A 7491-nucleotide genomic window follows, 5' to 3' on the forward strand; every position below is an offset into this window, starting at 1 on the left:
CCAAGGTTAGTAGAGTTTGTAGATTTGGATTTCAGACCCAATTTTTTGAGGAACGTTTCCCCTTCGTCCATATGCCTCAGGGTTGTCGCAGCACTGTTTCTGATCACCATCAAAACAAAGGAGAAGATCCATCGGTATCTTATCCCTTTGTCCCTTAGAATTCTGGTGATTGGCGACAGACTTTTCCTCTTGCTTAGTGTTGTGGGTGACAAATCTTGATATACTTGCATCTGGACTCCCACATATTCGATCTGACTTTTGGACCTTGATATTTGACATAGCGCATCCTTTACACGGAATTAATGGAAACGCATGATGTCTTTTGGGGGGTCCCCCGGCTGTGGCTTTTAACGGAGGGCCCTATGACATCGGTCTAGCTGAAACTCCTGCTCTGATTTATCAGGCAATGTGTGTGTCAGCCATTTTAATACAAAGTCTTGTGTAACCGTAATGGATTCCGGGACCCCCCGCAGCCTGATGTTGGTCCGCCTATCCCGGTTTTCGGAATCCTCCTGTCTGTGAGGTCCGTTATCAGGGATTTCAGATGGGTAACATTTTTATCAGTTCTTTTGAGGGCTCTGACGGTGGAGTCCAGGCGTTTCTCCAGGGTATCTGCTCTTTGGAGGGCTCTGATGGTGGAGTCCAGGCGTTTCTCCAGGGTATCTGCTCTTTGGAGGGCTCTGATGGTGGAGTCCAGGCGTTTCTCCAGGGTATCTGCTCTTTGGAGGGCTCTGATGGTGGAGTCCAGGCGTTTCTCCAGGGTATCTGTTCTTTCCCCGATATTGTTTATGTCCTTTCTTAATTCAGCCATTTCTTTTTGAAAGCAAGCCTTAATCTCTGTGCAAAACTCCCTCATGTCACTCCTGGTCATTAGCTGTTTGTCACGGTTTTCTGATCTTGCCTCCGATCCGTCCTCATCAGATTCCAATCCTCCTTGCGGTGTCGGCGCCCTAGAGCTCACTGCTCGCGCCATTTCATCCTTATGAAAAAAATCCATTAAGACGGAGGATGCCCTTGTGGATTTTGCTCTAGTGGACATCACGTGAGGTTCCTGTGTCCGAATCTCACCTTGTGCAATTGGAAATCTTATTTTATTTGCTTAATATATGTTTAATTGGTGCTGGTGTGGACGGAGCCTAAACTGCCCTCCACTTGACTGCCGTGCATGCGCCTTGTGTCGTGAGGTTTGAGGTGGGAGAGGGCTTTAGATAAAAAGGGGGTAGAAAGAAGACATCCTTGAGCAGAACGCAAGAGTCGGGGTGGTGCATAGCGAGATATTAGGGCTGAGATGTAAGGAGGGGCAGAAGAGTGTAAAGCTTTAAAAGTGAGGAGAAGAATGGAGTGTGAGATGCGGGATTTGATAGGAAAATAAACAGTAATATGCTGCACACTCTAAGATGTTATAAACCATAAAGTATTACCGGTGCTGCTTGTTCAAGGATACCTGTCAAACATCCACTTGGACTGCCAAAAAGAAGGATCCAGCGCTCCACGGATTTTTCAAAATTTCAATTTTTATTGCGCCATACACAACGACCGTTTCGACCTTAGTAGGTCTTTTTCAAGTGAAAAGGCATAATGCCAAAGACAACAAACAGGATATATATACACACCCGCCAGAAAACAAAATAAAGTGATAAACCCCAAACATCTGAACATCTAGCACTTAGCACATGTGTTTCTTATCAAAAGTCTTATCTTTGAACTCCGGATTGGCTGTAGTGTGACTCCTCAGTTTCTTCTCTTAATCCCCAGTGCTGTTGGTAATCCTCCTTGATTCCGGATGAGGACCGGTAGTGCGTCACGTGTAGGCACCTCTTGCGTTCCATGATAGCCCCTCTGCGTTCCAACGTCGATCCCTCTCTGTTCCGGATGCCGACCGGAAGTGCGTCATGCGCAGGCGCCCTAACGCAGAGGGGCTATCATGGAACGCAAGAGGTGCCTACACGTGACGCACTTCCGGTCCTCATCCGGAATCAAGGAGGATTACCAACAGCACTGGGGATTAAGGCTGCGGTCCCAGTCACTGCCACAGCGCACGCCGAGCACCGCCCCTCAACGGGGAAGGGCCCAGTACGCACCTTCACGCTGAAGGTGCAGTCGCGCCGTACTGCAAGTTTTTTTAAACTCAATGAAATTGCGTTTAAATCTTGCAACGGAGGCGTGGCCACGCCCCCACCGGCGGTTCACCCAATGAGGACGAACCTGCCGTGTGATGTAATGGCCACAAATGGCCGCAAATCCCCGACCACGCCCCCTCCCGTCGCAAGCTCCCTCTCTCCCCTCAGACCGCAGTTAGCGCTGTGCACGCGCCGCCGCCCCCCCCGCCGGGCGCGCGTGTCACAGTCATGACTGGGACCGCAGCCTTAGAGAAAAAGCTGAGGCGTCACACTACAGCCAATCCGGAGTTCAAAGATAAGACTTTTGATAAGAAACACATGTGCTAAGTGCTAGATGTTCAGCTGTTTGGGGTTTATCACTTTATTTTGTTTTCTGGCGGGTGTGTATATATATATATATATATATCCTGTTTGTTGTCTTTGGCATTATGCCTTTTCACTTGAAAAAGACCTACTAAGGTCGAAACGGTCGTTGAGTATGGCGCAATAAAAATTGAAATTTTGCAAAATCCGTGGAGCGCTGGATCCTTCTTTTTGGGATTTGAGTGGAAGCCAGGAGATAGATTTCAGGAGGGGAGATGCTGAGACAGATCTAGGAAAGAGTAGAGTGATTCTGGCAGACGCGTTTAGGATAGATTGTAGGGGAGACAGGTGAGAGGCAGGAAGGCCGGACAGCAGGAGGTTGCAGTAATCGAGACGAGAGAGAATGAGGGCCTGAGTCAGAGTTTTAGCAGTTGAGTAACAGAGGAAAGGGCGTATCTTTGTTATATTGCAGAGGAAAAAGCGATTTTAGAAACGTTTTGAATGTGAGGGGCGAATGTGAGAGAGGAATCGAGTGTGACCCATAGGCAGCGTGTTGGGCTACTGGGTGAATGATCGTACTTCCAACAGTAATGTGTAAAGAGGTAGTAGGGCCAAGTTTGGGAGCAAGTATATCGAGGTGAAGTGCCGTGCATGCGCCGCCAGGACGCAAGGTGGCCGCGCCGGCACGTGCAGCGGGGCCTTAGCCTTAGAGCAGCCTTAGGCCTTGTCCAGGGTGGCGCTGAGCAGGCGGGTGCGCTCACGCTTGCCGCGATGAAACAAATTGCTGCAATGTGTGTGGACAGCATGAGCAAGCGCCTGCGCATGCGCGGCGCTTACCTGCTTGCCAAGCAAGCAAATTTGAATCTGCCGCTCGCGTGTCACGTGAGCAGTTCGCCCAATGAGGGCGAACCAGCTCCGTGACGTCTTGGCTGCGCCTCCCGACACGCCGCCCGCGCGTGCACCTAGCAGGCCACACATTGCCCGGCCGAGCATGGCACAGCGCACGAGCGCCAGTGCGGCGTTCCCTGCCTGGCTGCAGCCTAAGGCTAGGTCCCCACTAGCTACTACAGGGGACAAGAGCCGCCCCACATTGGGGCCGGGCCCGCTGCGAGGGGGGGCCGCCGGGCTGCACGGCGAGTTTTTGAGGCAAACATGAAAATTGAGATGGAAAGTAGCGACAGAGCACTAGGCCACGCCCCCGGCGGTTCAGCCAATGAGGTCAAAACTGCCGGGTGACGTCACGGCCGCGCCCCCATCACGCCCCCCGTCTTTCCCCCCCGGGGAATTCGGCTGCACGCGCCGCCTGCCTCGTAGGTGCGCGTGCAGCGGGGCCGCAGCCTAAGGCTGAGACCCCAGTGTGTTCTGTGATACGCGCGCCTAGCGAGGGGGGGGGCGGCGCGTGCACAGCGCTAGCTAACCGCGATCTGAGAGGGAGCTTGAGACGGGAGGGGGCGTGGTCAGGGATTTTCGGGGGCGTGGCCATTACATCACGCGGCTGGTTCGCCCTCATTGGGTGAACCGCTGGTGGGGGCGTGGCCACGCCTCAGTCGCAAAAAAACTTGCAACACGGCGCGGCTGCACCTTCAGCGTGAAGGTGAGTACTGGGCCCTTCCCCATTGAGGGGCGCTGCTTACACGCACAGTGCACGCCGCGCCGTGCGCTGCGCTGTGGCAGTGACCGCAGCCTGAGGCTGGGGCCATAGAGGGGGTAGCAGGGCTGTGGCGCGCTGACGCTGAGGCGCGCCTGCTGAAATCTGCGCGATTTCATGCCCATGCAGGCGAGCCAGCGGGCGCCATCGGGAGGCGGGGGGAGACTGAGGGAGGCGGGGCAGCGACGTCGCTGGGCCAATCGCCCGCGACACACCGACGTCATGGCGCCGTGACGTTGACGCTGCTCTGCGCTGATTGGATGTTTTCAGCCGACAGCGCTCTGAAAAACAGCTTGGCTGTCGGCTGAAAACTCCAGCGCCTCAGCACGCCTGCGGACGCTCGCGTGAGCCCCCTCTCAAGGCATCCTCATTGAGTATGCAGGGGCTCAGCGCGGAGCGTCCGCACGGCTCAGCGCGGCCTGGCCTTCTATGGACCGAGGCCTGAGGCTGCTGGGCGATGTGTGATAATGTCAGCTTGTGATTGGCTGGCGACGCGCACGTGACGCGGCTGCCGCTGGAAATTTCACCGTCAGTTGAAAGCTTGAGTTGCAGCCGCGACAACGCCGCACTTCGCCGCCGGGGGGCGCCACACAACACAGGGAAAGGGCGGCGAAAGTGCGCGCGCACGTCGCGTTCTGTTTGAGTGGGACCAACACAGCCAATTACAAGCGCGCTATGGGCCCGAGTAATAATAAGACCCACCCGTGTGTGACGTCACCGCGTTTAGCCCGCCCTGGGTGACGTCACCGTGTTTAGTCCGACCCTGTGTGACGTTTTATCCTCCTACGCTTTTCAGCAGTCGAACGTAACCACCGCTCCGCCCCCTGTAACGTCTATCTTATGCCACGCCCTCGTGTGACGTTCTCTTCCGCCACGCCCCCGTGTGACGTTCTCTTGCGCCACACCCTCACCTGACGTCACCGCCTCAGGGTCCCCGCTGCATCCTATATATGGTATTTGAACTGTGTCCGTTGTAGGGGGCGGGGCTTCGGGTACTCCCTGCCTGCTATTGGGCAGCGTCTACTCAGGCCCCGCCCAAGTAATTCATTCAGTGTGCTCCGCTCCCTTTTCCTTCTAGTTCGTCTCCCATTGGCTCGTGTTCAGATCGCCCCGCCTATCCTCCATTACCATTGGTCATTACCACAGAGGCCCCGCCCACTTCCCCCTCTCGCCCAGCAGTGGAATGTGACGTAATCACGGGAGCGCGCGCGTAACGGGACAGTGTCGGGGACGCGCACAGAGAAGAGGTGTGTAACTGTAACTAATATATATCTATATATACTGTGTGTCATATCTATATACTGTGTCATATCTATATATACTGTGTCATATGTATATACTGTGTGTCATAACTATATACTGTGTGTCATATCTATATACTGTGTGTCATAACTATATACTGTGTAATAACTATATACTGTGTGTCATATGTATATACTGTGTGTGTAACTGTAACTAATATATATCTATATACTGTGTGTCATATCTATATACTGTGTGTGTAACTGTAACTAATATATATCTATATACTGTGTGTCATATCTATATACTGTGTGTCATAACTATATACTGTGTAATAACTATATACTGTGTGTCATATCTATATACTGTGTGTCATATCTATATACTGTGTGTGTAACTGTAACTAATATATATCTATATACTGTGTGTCATATCTATATACTGTGTGTCATAACTATATACTGTGTAATAACTATATACTGTGTGTCATATCTATATACTGTGTCATATCTATATACTGTGTGTGTAACTGTAACTAATATATATCTATATATACTGTGTGTCATATCTATATACTGTGTGTCATAACTATATTCTGTGTAATAACTATATACTGTGTGTCATATCTATATACTGTGTCATATCTATATACTGTGTGTGTAACTGTAACTAATATATATCTATATACTGTGTGTCATATCTATATACTGTGTGTCATAACTATATACTGTGTAATAACTATATACTGTGTGTCATATCTATATACTGTGTCATATCTATATACTGTGTGTGTAACTGTAACTAATATATATCTATATATACTGTGTGTCATATCTATATACTGTGTGTCATAACTATATACTGTGTAATAACTATATACTGTGTGTCATAACTATATACTGTGTAATAACTATATACTGTGTGTCATATCTATATACTGTGTCATATCTATATACTGTGTGTGTAACTGTAACTAATATATATCTATATATACTGTGTGTCATAACTATATACTGTGTGTCATATCTATATACTGTGTGTCATAACTATATACTGTGTGTCATATGTATATACTGTGTGTCATATCTATATACTGTGTGTCATAACTATATACTGTGTGTCATATGTATATACTGTGTGTCATATCTATATACTGTGTCATATCTATATACTGTGTGTCATATCTATATACTGTGTCATATCTATATACTGTGTGTCATATGTATATACTGTGTGTCATATGTATATACTGTGTGTCATATGTATATACTGTGTGTCATATCTATATACTGTGTGTCATATGTATATACTGTGTGTCATATCTATATACTGTGTGTCATATGTATATACTGTGTGTCATATGTATATACTGTGTAATAACTATATACTGTGTGTCATATCTATATACTGTGTCATATCTATATACAGTGTCATATGTATATACTGTGTCATATCTATATACTGTGTGTGTAACTGTAACTAATATATATCTATATATACTGTGTGTCATAACTATATACTGTGTGTCATATGTATATACTGTGTGTCATATCTATATACTGTGTGTCATATGTATATACTGTGTCATAACTATATACTGTGTGTCATATCTATATACTGTGTGTCATATCTATATACTGCGTGTTATATCTATATACTGCGTGTCATATCTATATACTGTGTGTCATATCTATATACTGTGTGTCATATCTATATACTGTGTGTCATATCTATATACTGTGTGTCATATCTATATACTGTGTGTCATATCTATATACTGTGTGTCATATCTATATACTGTGTCATAACTATATACTGTGTGTCATATCTATATACTGTGTGTCATATGTATATACTGTGTCATATCTATACTGTGTGTCATATCTATATACTGTGTCATATCTATATACTGTGTGTAACTGTAACTAATATATATCTATATACTGTGTGTCATATGTATATACTGTGTGTCATATGTATATACTGTGTGTCATATTTATATACTGTGTGTCATATGTATATACTGTGTGTGTGTGTCATATCTATATACTGTGTATGTAACTAACTAATATATATCTATATATACTGTCATATCTATATACTGTGTGTCATATCTATATACTGTGTCATAACTATATACTGTGTATGTGTCATATCTATATACTGTGTGTGTAACTA

The sequence above is a fragment of the Ascaphus truei genome (genome assembly GCF_040206685.1).
Source record: "Ascaphus truei isolate aAscTru1 chromosome 3 unlocalized genomic scaffold, aAscTru1.hap1 SUPER_3_unloc_4, whole genome shotgun sequence".
In the NCBI taxonomy this organism is placed as follows: domain Eukaryota; kingdom Metazoa; phylum Chordata; class Amphibia; order Anura; family Ascaphidae; genus Ascaphus; species Ascaphus truei.